Raw genomic sequence first — 15,452 nt, forward strand, 5'->3', positions numbered from 1 at the left:
TTGCTGTTGGGGTGGGTTGGAGGCTGCCCTGTACATTATAGAATGTTTAGGCACATTCTGGACCTCTATCCACTAGATGCTGTTAGCTGTCCCCTTTCCCCAGGCATGACCATTCAAAATGGATCCAGACATTTTCCACTGTCCCCTGGGGAGCAAAATTGCTGGCAGTCAAGTAGTACTGTGTCATACTGATCATAAGAACCTTTGTCATATTCTACCTAGGATTCTGTAATTTTCCTCTTCATACATCTAGTATCCCTTTTAACAAAAACAGCAACAGCAAATACTTCTGTAACCCTCATTAAATGCCTAGCATTGTCCTTAAGAGAGCTATTTACGTTAATTTATCATCGCCTCCCCCATGAAATAAATACTTTCACTGTCTCTGTCTTACAGAGATGAACAGAAGAGTCACAGGGAACTTAGATAACTTGCCCACAGTCACACAGGCAGAATTGACTCCCAGGCACCGTGTCTCCAGGCGTTCCTCTTCTGAATCTGTAACAGCTCTTGAATTAAGCAAATATTTTTAAATAAGAACGATCTAGGTTTACATTCCAGCTCTGGCAACTATGAGCTCCAGAGTTTTGGGCAAGTTGGAGCTCTGATTTCCTTAGTCATCAAAATGGAGATGAAAATACTGATGTTGCAGGACTGTTTGAAGTTTAAAACTAATGTGTGTGTGTGTGTGTGTGTGTGTGTGTGTGTGCGTGTGTGTGCACGCGCACTCAGTCATGTCCTGCTCTTTGCAACCCCATAGATTGTAGTGCAGCCTGCCATGCTCCTCTGTCCACTGGATTTCCCAGGCAAGAATACTGGAGTGGGTTACCACTTCCTTCTCCAGGGGATCTTCCTGACCCAGGGGTCGAATCCATGTCTCCTGCTGCATAGCAGGTGGATTCTTTACCACTGAGCCATATATATATATATATATACACATGTGTGTGTGTGTATGTGTGTGTGTGTATATATATATATATATATATATATATATATAAGGTCCCAGTGGGAGAGAGAGAGAGAGAGAGAAAGAGCTCCTAGAATAGGTCTGACCCAGAGAAGATGCACCATTAAGAGGGCCAATTGTGGTGGTGGTGACAGATAAAAGAGAACTCAAAAAAGGAGAGAAGAAACTGTAAAATCCCAGGAAAAAAAGGTCAGTGCCCTTTTTCTTCTATATATCCCCACAGTGCAGACAGTTCCTGACATAGAGGAGATGTCATAACTCTGTCTTCCTAGACCCCCAGAGCATGGGCTGGCAAAGCACAGTCCACAAGCCAACGTGGCCCACCACCTATTGCTGTTAATAAAGTTTTATTGGAATCTAGCCCCACCTGTTCACTTATTCATCGTCTATGACTACTTTCATACTGTAGTGGCAGAGTTCAGTAGTTTCAACAGAGACTGATGGCCCACAAAGTCAAAAATATTTGCTATTGGGTCTTTTTACAGAAGAGGTTTGCTTACCTCTTGTATATAATGTGAATTAGAAAACTCTGAATGTTATGATCTCCAATGGTCCTTTCCTGACTCAAATACATCCTGTGATTTTCTGAATTCCCAGCTCCAAACTCACTTCTTCCACCTTACCTTCTGTAATCGACTTCACCCAGTTCAGGCTTTGCTGGTTATTTTTTTCTCGTTGTCCCCCTTGCACCCTCAGATGAAGGCACTGTGCTGTTAATTTTCACCATCTCTCGTGTTGTCAATCTGCAGGTGTCTCACGATTGCTTCCAGCATAAGTTTCTGCAGACAAACCCCCTGGGGCTAGCTCAGTGTTGTTGCCAAGGGCTGCCCTCTGAAGCTTTCTGACAGCACAGCTGCCAGCTTCCAGACTGGAGAAACAACACTAGTCTCGCATTCAGGGGGAGCAGACTCAGGCAGGCCCACAGCTGACCCAAACCTCTGCATCTTGGTTTCCCCTCCATCCCTCCTAGGGTCTCCAGATCTGGTTGATTTCCTGTAGATATTGCCATGACACTCAACAGCTATCAAAACTCCTCTCTATAATTATCAGTTACAATAGAAAAAAGTTCTTTCTTAAGAAGAATTCAGAAACTTGAAGGGACGAATAAAGCAAACACAAAAGTATAAAGAAAAAGAAGTTTTGGGTCCATTTTGAATTCTAGAGACAGGTGCTTAATTTCTAAGGTAGCTTCCAACTCTGTCACTCCATTTTCTGCAGACTGATGCTGTGATATTAACAAACAGGGTGTTCAACAAATGTAGATCAGGGCCACTTACCAGCTGTGACACTGAGGTATCTCTCTTTATTGGGGAAGAAAACTCTTAAAATAGGTTCATATGCTCTTGCCATAGCTGCATGAGAGTTTGAGGAAGTGAGTACCTGTCATTCTCAACATCTGCTGTGAGAAGGGGTCTCTTCCAAATGGAAGAAGAGGGAGGGAAATGACTGTGGAGCAGGAGCAATCTGTGCTTGTCATCCTGAGTTACTACTACACAAGAAAATATAATAAAATGCCCCTTGTCTATATTCAACAATGTATATTATTGTTTACAAATGTCAGCTCCCCAGAGGGCCCACACTGTGAGTGTCTTTTCATTTTTGCTCACAGAAAGACAAGGCTCTATTCATCCTAGCAAGATGCTTTTTCCTCTTTCGAAAGGCTTGAAAGTTTTGACAAATTCCTTAAGTCACCTTGCCACAGCCTGTTGAGATTGGCACGTTGGAGACGGGAGCTCAGTATGTGAATATTCACTGTCCCCATGCACCCAACATCCTTCTAATTACTTTCCATGCATCTCTTTATTTAGACTCAGGCAGGGCCATATCTCTATCTCATATCAACCCTATGAGAAAGAGATATGCTCATCATCAGGGCCAGGGGACTAGGGTGAAAGATTGGGTGCCTAAGGCTAAAATTTTAAGGAGGTTATTCTCAGGGCTGAGCCTGTGGCTTCCCTGCACTGACAAGACCTAGAGAGTGGGTGTCTCCTTAAATTTTGCACTCTAGGCTCCTCACTCAACCTAGCCTCAATCTGGCCTGATCATCACCCCTGTATAGAGTAGACCATCTGAGAGGCTGTAACTTATCCAAAAATACATTTCTGGAATTTGACAGTCTGCTTGACTCCAGAGAACTCACTGTTAAACACAGGATGCTGCTGCTTTAAGTGATGCGGGCAGGTTCCATGGAAACAGGGAGGAGGTCTGTTAGAAGAGCTGGGACCTACCGGTAAGCCAGCCATCTTAAAGAAACCAGGCTCACTTTACTGAGTAGCTCAGCCATTAAGGGTATGCGTTGACCACAGCTGGTAGAAGGCAGCTGCTTCCCTCCGCCTCCCTGGTTTGCTGCTAGTCCCACCCATAGCTCCAGCCCCTTTTGTTCTGTTCCTCTCTATGGCATTTGCCTTCCCTCCTGGTAGAATACACCTGCAAGTCCCTAGGGCACTCCCCAGTCCCTCTTCTGAGTAATTTAAAATACAGCATTACCCCCATGCCTCCCTGGTGTCATTCAACAAGAGATGCCTTTTTGTTTACCACTTCTTAGCTTAGATTTCCTGTGTGCTAAGTATTGAGGCGCCTTAGTAACAGAGTGCTTTTCCACATCCAGGTGAGTGTCACAAGACAATTTGTCTAACCCTATCTATGCTCTTCCAGTTAATCATGAGAATCTGAGTATAGAAAAAAAAAAAATCCATCTGTGCCCAGAAAAGAGGACAATGTTCAAATGGTGTTTAATTTGATTGGCAAGTGCTTGGTGAGTTGTTAGGATGTGTGAGACACTGTGTAAGTCTTTGCCAAGGACACGCGTGCTGAGCCGCTGAGGTTCTGCCCTCCCTGTAACCTAAATTTATGGGCCAATTAACACCTCCCCATAGATCCATCCTGCCACAAATGTGGTGAGACTTTTATTACTCAAGTAAGGGGTATATTACAAAAAGACATCCAAATCTACCCAGCCCCATGTTTTACTTTTATTTCCTTAATTAGATGAAGTGTCATTTTACTTTATAATTTAACAGCTAAGCTTCTACTGTATACCCCATATTTAGGGAGCAAGTTTCTCTTATCTCACTAGGCTTATGCAGCACCTTTTCTATCCCTGGGTAGACTTCATGGTGTAATGGAAAGGACATGGACTTTGGAAGGAGTTAGATCTCTTTAGGAAAACCTGAGCTGAAGCAGGAAGGTTCCCTCCTAGTCTAAATATTACTTATGGATACTAGCTAACACTTAACAGAGATCATTTGCCAGAGACTGTTCTGAGTAGTTTATCTAGATTGACTCGTTGACTCCCCATAGAAAAAGCACAGTTATTATGTCTATGAGGAGTTCTAAGGCACAGAGGGTTTAAATATCTTGTCCAAGTTTGCATAGCAGAGTGCTGCAGCCTCGTCAGCCCCGGCAGGCACATGTGAGAGACTGTGGTCATAAATACTATGCTTCACTGCTTCTCATATGGAATCCTTACAAAAGTAAGGACAACAAAAATTAAAATTATGTTTCACTTTGAAAACAATAGAGATGATTCTCAGATGCCACAAAGAGAGAATTTAAAGCAAAGAAGTAACCAGGGGTTGAAGTAAATATCCAAATTGGTACTGGAATAAAATGTGGGATTTAGGAGCTATGACTAGGGTTCTAATATCCATTGAGGAACAGGGACTGATACCTCATAACATATTTAAAGAAATAAAATAGGGTAGTAAAAGTATGACAAAAGATCATCTCCTCACCTCCTAAAAAAATAACTATCAAAATTGATGGGGAAATTTTGAAAAAGAATTTCAAAATGGGAACTTTAATAACTGAATAAATAATGCTAATTAGACACTATGAATAGATTATATAGTAGATTATGTAGAGATGAAGAGTCTTGGTGAACTGGAAGATAGGTTTAATTAATTACCAATATTACAATCAAGAAAGACAAGTCAGGAAATATGAAAAGGAATCATAGAAGATACAGCAAAAAGATCTAACCCAACAGTTGGTGTCCACAGGAGACAATAGAAAGACTAGAGACAAAGGTCATATTTAGATTGCTATCTGAAAAATTTTCAGAATCACTGAAAGGCATAATTCTACAGGTTTAGGAAACCTAGTAAATCCCAGAAAACAAAAATGCATGTTACTGTCAAAAGGGTTACAGACTAAAACATGATTTCTCATTCAAAAAAAATAAAAGCCAGAAGATGATTGAAAATATCAACAGTAGTGAAAGGAAATCACTGTCAATCTAGGATATATATATAGTCAGAGAAACCATCTTTTAATAGAAATAAAGACATTTTCAGACACAAAAAATAGTATTTACTACCAAGAGACTTTCATAAAGTATGTACTTAGAAAGGAAAAAAAGTGAGCCTCAAAAAAAGGAGGAATGGTAAGGGAAGAAAGTAAATGTAGGAAAAGTAAATGTGGGTGAACCTAAATAATTTAGAAATGTACACAGCAACAAAATGAAGTCCTATTTGTCAGGCTAAAAAGGAACTAAAAAAATGAATCAATTTTTATTACTGGAGGGTAAGAAGTGAACAGCTACTAAAGAGCCTCTTGATGAGGTAAGATGATGGTGAAAAGCTGACTTGAAATGAAACATTCAAAAACTAAGATCATGGCATCTAGTCCCATCACTTCATGGCAAATAGAAAGAGAAAAAGTAGAAACATTGACAGATTTTATCTTCTTGTGTTCCAAAATCAGTGTGGACAGTGACTGCAGCTAGGAAATTGAAAGACTCTTGCTCCTTAGAAGGAAAGCTGTAACAAACCTAGACAGTATTAAAAAGCAAAGACATCACTTTGCTGACCAAGATCTGTATAGTTAAAGCTATGGTTTTTCTGGTAGTCATGTATGGATGTGAGCGTCAGTCCATACAGAAGGCTGAGCACCAAAAAATTGATGCCTTTGAATTGTGGTGCTGGAGAAGACTCTTGAGAGTCCCTTGGACTGCAAGGAGATCAAACCAGTCAGTTCTAAAAGAAATCAACCCTGAATATCCATTGGAAGGACTGATGCTGAAGCTGAAACTCCAATACTTTGGCTACCTGATGTGAAAAGCTGAAACATTGGAAAAGACCCTGATGCTGGGAAAGATTGAGGGCAGGAGAAGTGGGAGGCAGAGGAAAAGATGGACAGATAGCAACCAACTCAATGGACATGAATTTGAGCAAACCTCAGGCGATAGTGGAGGACAGAAGACCCTGGTGTGCTACAGTCCATGGCATCGCAAAGAGTTGGACACGATTTAGTGAGTGAATAACAACAAGACATATAAAAGCATTCTCTGATCCTTTTATTGGCCTATGCTGTGCTTAGTTGCTTAGTCAGTCGTGTCTGACTCTTTGTGACCCCATGGACTGCAGTCTGCCAGGCTCCTCTGCCCATAGGGATTCTCCAGGAAAGAATACTGAAATGGGTTGCCATGCCCTCCTCCAGAGGATCTTCCCAAACCAGGGATTAAACCCAGGTCTCCTGCATTGCAGGCAGATTCTTCACTGTCTGAGCCAATGGGGAAGTCTTATATTTATTCATCAGGAAAATAATAATTGGCCCTTCTATTGGTCAGGAAGATAATTGGGCTTCCCTGGTGGCTCAAATGGTTTAGAATCTGCCTGCAATGCAGGAGACCCAGGTTCAATCCCTGAGTCAGAAAGATCCCCTGGAGAAGGGAATGGCAACCCAGCTTTCTTGCCTGGACAGAAGAGCCTGGCAGGCTACAGTCTGGGGTTGAAGACAGTAGGACATAACTGAGCAACTAACACTTTCACTTAGATTATTTTAAGCTAAATATACATTTTAAAGGGCTTCCTTGGTGGCTCAGTGGTAAAGAACACGCCTGGCAATGCAGGAGACGTGGCTTCAATTCCTGGGCCAGGAAGATCCTCTGGAGGAGGGCATGGCAACCCACTCCAGTATTCTTGCTTGGGAAATCCCCATGGACAGAGGAGAGTGGAGGGCTACAGTCCATGGGGTCACAAAGAGTCAGACACGACCAAGTGACTAAACAACAATAACATACATATTAAAACATCTAACTACTGAAAGAACAGAAATAGCTAACTTTAAGACTAACAGCAAGAAAACTATAAAATGAAAGATCTCAATTCACAAGATGAAGCAAAAGGAGATGAAATAGAAACACAGAAATTAAAAACAAACAAAAGTAAAACATATTATCTTTATTCCCTTCCCTTCCACATATTATCTTTATTCCCTTCCTTCCTTTATTCCGTATTATCTTTATTTCCTTCCTTGGAGAAGGCGCAATGAACTTTCCTGACCACCTGAGCTGGAGGAAGTTGTCTTCATTGGATATCTCCATAGGTCAGGACATATGGGGTTCACAAAGGAAAACAGTTGCAACTAAAAATGAGCTTGTAGTAAAAAAAAAAAAAAAAGAAAAAAATTAGTAACTACATGAGGAATAAATGTCAGTGAGAGTAGACATACAAGTGTTAGAGTCACATGTCAAGAACTGTGGATGATAATAACAACAACAAAGACAATAATAATAATAACAGCACTATTTTATAAACATAGAACTCAGTTTTAGAGAAGTTAAGCTGTTTTTCTAGTATTCAGTATGTTACTTTCTACCCAACATTCTGACATTTTGGAGTCAAGGCCAGGTAGGGGATGAGGCTTCCAACTTAAGTATGTTTAAAAATATTCAAAGACATAAAAGAAGGAATAGAGTCACTAATATAATAACTGCAAAAAATTACCACCAGATTTGAAAAAGAACAAAAAGAAACTCAAGAAGTGAAAAATATTTCAATAGAAAACAAATAAAACTTCAGTAAATAAATTGAATGGAAAATCTTTCATTGATTTCACTTCTATAACCTACTGATTAATCACAGTTAGGCAAATTATTTTACTTCTCTAAACCTTTGTTCCTATATTTATAAAATGGTTTATTAATAGCTATCACATAAGATTATTATAGTATTTAAATGAATAATATATGTAGACTGGCATGTGGTTAAGCTCAACCTTGTTCATTTTCCACATGCTTGCCTGTTTGGTTTTTTTTTTGTCCTGTATTATAGTTATTTTTATATTTGACTTTTCCACTATCTAAGTTCTTCACAAGAAAGATCTACCACAAAGTTTGTGCAGAGAGGGTTTTGAATAAATAAAATTATGTATATATAATATAAAGTGTACACAATATGAGCAAACTAAAACACATTGAAAATAAAGTAGAAAATGAAGGATCTCTGTCCAAACACTCAAAAAAAGAACCTGAACAGTTGCCCCAAATTTGAACTGATGGTTCCTGGCATCCAGCCATACTTATTAAAATAGCTTAGAAATCAACAACCATTTTCTGTTAAAGACCGGGAGGTAAATATTTTAGGTTTTGTAGATCATATGGTTTCTGCTGTAACTACTCAACTCAGCCACTGCTGTGCAAAAGTAAGCTCTATTTAAATAATTGAGTGTGGCTGTGTTCCAATAAGATTTTACTTATAAAAACAGGTAGCAGGCTGGATTTGGCACATAGGGCATAGTTTGCTAACCTCTAAAGCAAGCTGCTTTTCTCTATGCTCTTTTTTCATTTATTCCCTTCCTTCACTAGTCATTATCATACTATGTGCACATTATGAGTATGCACATCTGCCTCCATTACTGGACTATAAGCTTCTGCAGGTTAGGTATATGAATAATTCTCTTTTGTAACCCCCAGTAGTAGTTAGCCATGCCTTGACACAGGAGAGGAGCTCTGTAAATACTGACTGTGGAAATGAAAGCTTGAGAGGTGGGGTTTAATACACTCTGCTTGAATCTGCACCAGTCTTAGGACTTACTTAATTAATAGAATGTGACAGAAATGATGGGGTGGGGGGGGGTGTTTCTGAAACTTTGACATAAGAAATCTTACTGCTTCTGTTTGGGGTTCTTGAAACACTGTCTCATAGCCCTGAACACTTATGTGAGAAGTCAGACTATTCTGCAGGAGAGAATGCTTGGAGTGGCAGATGCTGAGACTACATGAAAAAGGAGAGTGACCTAAGACTGGTCTTCTAGTCATCCCTGACAAGACAATAGGTGTAAACAAGTTATATTGGCACCTACAGCCCAGCCCAGCCATCGGCTGAATACCATGATTCTAGGTGCAACGTGGAACAGAAGAATCATCCAACTGAGCCCTGTCTGAATTCCTGACCAACCAAGTTATGAGATAAAATAAAACAGCGGTTGTTTTGGGCTGCTACAATTTGGGATGGTTTGTTATACAGCGTCAGATTATTGGAACCCTTGAAGATGTATTTATATCAAGGAGGTAAGTTCCTCCCACATCTCTGGGTAGCACTTGTTTGGGAAGCTGTCTTATCCAGCAGTCTTAGAATTTCTCTGTTCCATTCATCACTTTCCCAGAGGGCTCTCCTGGCTTATGCTGACCTTTGAAAATCTTGCCTTCAGGATCTAGACCAAGACAAAGAAAGGCCTTTCTGGACTCCTTCAGGCCATGGTCAACACTTCCTTCTCTATAGATCAATAGTACTTATTTCCTGGTCCACCCTATGGAAATTCTTACACTGCTATTATCTAAAATTGTTGTTTAAGTCTTACTCGGGTTTTTATTAATACATCTTATGCTCCAATATATGTGGGAGATTGGGCTGTATGAATTCTCTTCCAGCTCAGCAATTCCTAGGTCACATCTAGGATAGCTGAGCACTTCTAGCTGGGTCTAAACTTCTCTTTAACAACATGAACAGCAAGGATAAAGCCTGGAGCAAACCCTCCGGGATCACTGAATGCACGGGAAGAAGGGCAACAGGTTTGGGGTCCCCGGCAACCTCCTCACCTGCAGCGACGGATACTTGGGTCTGGGCACAGCTGGACCACCTGTCAGTCCGAACTCCAGAGAACGGACCCCACCTAATGCCCTCTGTAACAGGTGATCCTGAATATGACCTGCAGAGGGAAACACACATTTTGGACTTGTGTACCGGCAGACTGAGGCTAGGTGCCAGATACTGAGAGGCGCCATGGGGATGACCAGAGCCCAACACCTGGAGGCCTTGGGAAGCAGGTGTCAAGCATAGCCCCTCCCACTAGAGGGCAGGGCTAAGCCCCACCCCGCTCACTGGTTGCCAGGCGAGGTGAAGAGAGCTGGAGAGGTTACTCAGCCATTCTAGGCTGCACCGGAAGCCTTGTTCCCTTTCCCTTTTACGCTGCCCCATTGGCTAAAACAATCCTAAACCTTTGCATTGCTGGGCCCCATCCCCCACCAGCTCTGCCCGACGGAGAACAAACATGCCCTGTGCCTCTTCAGGGCTGTCGAGAATTTCTTTTTCTCACACTCTGTATCCTTGAGCAGTCCTTCATGAATCCACAGCAGATGTTTCTTAGTCCTTTCATTTTCCTTTTTCAGAGGAATTGTAATCGACTGCGCTCTAATTAGGATCTCCCTCAGGATACTCCTGCTTTCTTCCACACCCGCGAGTTTGCAGCTTCCTTCTTAGTGCACCAGGCTGATTAGATTTCTTAATTCTCTAAAATTTCCTGTCTCAGAGCCTAATAGTGATGAGGTCTGCTCCTCTCCCTCTCATCTCCTTCATGCGCTCACTCCAGGCACCCGTCCCTGGTTAAGGGGCTGATTCTCTGACTTGGGATCCCTTTCTCCAGCGGGTAAGCTGGCCTCGCAGGTGGAGCCTCTCCTGGGAAGACAGCTTTGCTGTGCCCTCTGCACTGGGCTTCCCAGGTGGAGCTAGAGTTAAAGAGCCCGCCTGCAAGTGCAGGAGACATGAGATGATGGTTCGACCCCTGGGTGGGGAAGATCCCCTGGAGGAGGGCATGGCAACCCACTCCAGTATTCTTACCTGGAGAATGCCACGGACAGAGGAGCCTGGCGAGCTACAGTCCATAGGGTCACAAAGAGTTGACACGACTAGAGCGACTTAGCGTGCACACATTGCACTGATTTGGACAGTCCTCCTCCTCGGCAGATTGCTCTGGTCCCACCGGGTTGAGGGCGTCCCAGGTGGCTCAGTGGTAAAGAATCTGCCTGCCAAGCAGGAGACTCTGGTTCCATCTCTGAGTTGGGAAGATCCCCTGGAGAAGGGAATGGCTCCCCATTCTAGTACCCTTGCCTGGAAAATTCCGTGGACAGAGGGAGCCTGGCGGGTTGCAGTCCATGGAATCACAAGAATCAGACATGACTAAGCATGCATGCACGCACACCACTGGGTTGAATCTAATTTAGAGGGACCAGAATCAGCCTAGCATAGGCTATAGCTTCTTATTCATTCACCATCACTCCTTCCATGAATTTTTATGGGGTGCCTATGGTTTGCAGTGGAGATATCATAATAAACATGGCCATTAATTCCTTAGAAATTATTATCTAGAGGGAGGGACCAGTAAGTGGAAGGCAATTAAACACCCTGTGGTGCAAATGCCTTTGAGCAAGGCGGGACACCTAGGTGGGCATCTCACCAGTCTTTGTGGAATAGAGAGGAGTTTCTGGGAAGAGAAACATTTAAATTGAGACTTTAAGTGTAAGTAGATGCTTCAGGCCAAGAAGATAGGACAGAAAAGAAGGTCTTTTAAGCAAAAGGAAGACACAGTGAGGCTTGTTGTAGGACTTGCAAGCAATTTATTGTTTCTGGAGGGTAATGCAGTGGACAGGGAAGTGAGGTGGGATGGAGTTGTGTAAGGAGTGTTGAGAGTGAAAGCTGGCAGAGCAGGCAGAGGCCATGGCAAGAGTCAGCGAAGCAACGGGAACCGTTAATTATGTGCACTGCATCTGATAGAAGTGGTTCTCTCTGCTTTCAATCCCTTGCAATGTGGAGTTTACGACCTGGCACCTCGTGTTCATGGGAATTTGGAGAGCCCATCACTACTCACACCCTAGTTCAGGCTGGTCCTGGCTGCAGTGTTGCCATCAAAGTCTAAAACACACACTATCTCTGCTCTTTGAAGCCTATAAACCACTCTAATGGCAGAAAGTGAGGGGCAACTAAAGAGCCTCTTGATGAGTGTGAAAGAGGAAAGTGAAAAAGCTGGCTTGAAACTCAACATTCAAAAAACTAAGATTATGACATCCGGTCCCGTTACTTCATGGCAAATAGAAGGAGAAAAAGTGGAAGCAGTGACAGATTTTATTATCTTGGGCTCCAAAATTACTGCAGATGGTGACTGCAGCCAGAAAATTAAAACACACTTGCTCCTTGGAAGGAAAGCTCTGACAGACCTAGACAGTGTATTCAAAAGCAGAGACAGCACTTTGTCGACAAAAGCCCACATAGTCAAAACTATAGTTTTTCCAGTAGTCATGTATGGATGTAAGAGTTGGACCATAAAGAAGGCTAACAGTTGAAGAATTGATGCTTTTGAACTGTGCTGCTGGAAAGACTCTTGAGAGTCCCTTGGACTGCAAGGAAATCAACCAATCAATCGTAAAAGAAATCAACTCTGAATATTTTCACTGGAAGACTGATGCAGAAGCTGAAGCTGCAATGCTCTGGTCACCTGATGTGAAGAGTCAACTCATCAGAAAAGACTGTGATGCTGGGAAAGATTAAAGGCAAAAGGAGAAGGGGGTGGCAGAGCATATGGCAAAATAGCATCACTGACTCAGTGGACATGAACTAGAGCAAACTTAGAAAGACAGTAGGAGACAGAGGAGCCTGGCATGCTGTAGTCCATGGGGTCTCAAAGAGTCTGACACAACTTAGCACCTGCACCACAGCAACAAACCCTCTGACCAAGGAGACAGTTTAGAAAAGGCAAAATGGGTCCAGCAGAGAAGCAGACAGAAAATGCTTACAGCCTCTGTGAACCAGGAACTGGGTGGCCTGGGCTCTTGAAAAAGAAGCCAGAGTGATTGGGCAAAGCTTATTTCAATTTTCTACTGTCAGAAATACCCTTGCCACATCCAAACATGGCCAATAGCCTCTCCAGGTGGACCCTGTCATTAATACTTGACACAGATGTATGGGTTGTCTTTTTTTTTAATCTTTTTGAAGTTTTGAAACTTTAGTTTGTCTCAAAACTTCTTACTGGGCTAAAGGGTAGAAGAATGGAGGAATGGGGCAGAAAGGGCAGTTGTGTTTATTATTTTTTACCCAGATTCAGGGAAAAGCAGAGAAATGGAACTTTCTTGGAGGATCCAAGATGAGGATAAATATGAATCATGGAGACCAGAGCAGGACTGGAGTTAGGGACTCGGACAGGAAAAGAGTGAAAGGCAAGAAGACATCAGAAACTGATGTCAGCCAGAAGACAAAACCCACAGAGTCCCAGTAGCAGATTGGACAGGAGTATCAGGTAGAAGGGCTTCCCTGGTGGCTCAAATGGCAAAGAATCTGCCTACGATGCAGGAGACCTGGCTCGACCCCTGGGTTAGGAAGATCCTCTAAAGAAGGAAATGACAACCCAATCCAATATTCTTGCCTCGGAGATCTCATCGACAGAGGAGCCTGGCAAAGAGTCAGATATAACGAGCAACTGAGCACACACACACAAACATCACTCTTTCCTCAAGCCACGGGGTCACAAAGAGCTGGACACGACTGAGTCACACACACACACACACACACACACACACACACACACACACACACCAGGTGTGAACATTAACTATCAACCAGTTGATAACAGTTGATAACACTGTTAACAACATTAGTTACAATGATGGTTATTATTGTTAACATGATAACTTGTTATCAATCAATAATACTATCAATGATCATTAACAATCACAGTGCGCCGTTATCAGGCATTTACTGTGTGCCAGGCACAATGCTTTCTAGAAGATTGGTGGACAAATAAACACACTTACATACAGTTAGATATCTAGGTTAGTAGGTAGACACATAGCAGGACTGTCTGTCTCCTGTTCCCTCCAATTAGTAGATAAAATCTAATTACTTCAAAGCCATAATTGGGCAAAGTACATCCAAAGTTAATAAAAAAAAGGTTTATATGGAGCAAGAGAGACACACAAGCATTGTGAAAAACTGAATCTTATATATAGCCTTCAGGGAGGACTTTTGTGAGAATATTAACCCTTGAGGGACAGGGTATCTGATTAAAAAAAAAAAAAAAAACTACTCCAGACTACTGAAGGAAAACAGGGGGATAAACGAGTCAAGAAGGGACCCATGGCAAATGGTTCTCAAGTCTTTCCCTAAACCCACTTCACCTCCATGGTTTTCTGCCTGCCCTCACCCAGGAACAGAAATATATGCAAGAATCCTGAGATGCAAAAGGAGTCTGGAAACTTGATCATTGCTAGAGAAGGATGATGGTCTGGGAAAGGAGGGGAGGGGCCTTTCTGAGAAAGGTAGGAAGCTGCTTGACATTCTTCACAGGCTGGAGATTGTCTACAAGGGCTCCTGGAGACAGGCAGCTGGGGAACTGCTGCAAAAGCCCTAATCCAGAGCAATTAGAACCAGCTAGTTGAAAAGATGGTTAAGGAAGATAAATCTTTGAAAGATGCACATCTTAAAAATTTTGTTTCCACCTAAAACATATTCATGAACACGTGTCTGCCTTTTTCCAGAGGGCCCATATCTTTTTTCCACATCATCCTGCAGATTGGATACCCCCAGTCTTCTTCACTGGGAAGGACCCTGATGTTGGGAGAGATTGAAGGTAGAAGGAGAAGGGGGTGACAGAGGATGAGATGGTTGGATGGCATCACCGATTCAATTCACGCGAACTTGGGCAAACTCCAGGAGATGGTGAGGGACAGGGAGCCTGGCGTGCTGCAGCACATGGGGTCTGGAAGAGTAGGACATGACTTGGTGACTGAGCAATAACACAACAACAATCTTCTTGTGGCTTCCCCAGTGGCTCAGTGGGGAAAGAATCCACCTGCAATGCAAGGGTCACAGGAGATGCGGGTTTGATCCCTGGGTTGGGAAGATCCCCTGGAGAGGGAAGTGGCAACCCACTGTAGTATTCTTGCCTGAAAAAGTCCCATGGACTAGAGGAGACGGTGGGCTACAATCCATGGACTCACAAAGAGTAGGATACAACTGAACAACCAAGCAAACACAGTCTTCTTGTAGAAACTGCCTTTATGTTTCAATTTTTAGTTTCAAATCCTTTAAAATGGAATGAGAGTATAGAGACCCACGTGAAGCAATCAGAGTGAAGAGTCATTTTCTGTTTTTACTACTATTTTCCAACCACTTACTATTGCCTCACGTACACCTGATGGAACAGCATTTTTTAAATGACTTGCCTTTTCCGATTTTTCCAATTAATTTAACTTTATTTTTATGGGAACGCTGCTCTATTTCCTTTTACATGCACATTTTATCAACTTATATAATTTCTAATTAGGTTAAAGTAACAAGAGTAGCAGGATCTCAAATGCAATTTTTACTGTTGACCCAGAATTAGCAAATGGTGAGGTGGTGTTGAGTAGCCCATATGCTAAAGAAAACTGAGAAGACCCTCCCTCAGGGTGTCTAGGGGAGGCTGAACCCCCAAATCTCTCTTCTGTAAGAGCAGA

At 42.5% G+C, this 15,452-nt stretch overlaps 1 long non-coding RNA gene across 1 annotated transcript; it reads left to right on the forward strand.

The window, feature by feature from the left end:
- Positions 1 to 3,176: 3,176 nt before the first annotated feature.
- Positions 3,177 to 9,201, forward strand: LOC110131363 (uncharacterized). Its single transcript, XR_011483102.1, has 3 exons — positions 3,177 to 3,256; positions 3,513 to 3,575; positions 8,896 to 9,201. It is a non-coding gene; the product is annotated as an uncharacterized lncRNA (long non-coding RNA).
- The last annotated feature ends 6,251 nt before the right edge of the window (positions 9,202 to 15,452 follow it).

The sequence above is a fragment of the Odocoileus virginianus genome, chromosome 23 (genome assembly GCF_023699985.2).
Source record: "Odocoileus virginianus isolate 20LAN1187 ecotype Illinois chromosome 23, Ovbor_1.2, whole genome shotgun sequence".
NCBI classification, from domain to species: domain Eukaryota; kingdom Metazoa; phylum Chordata; class Mammalia; order Artiodactyla; family Cervidae; genus Odocoileus; species Odocoileus virginianus.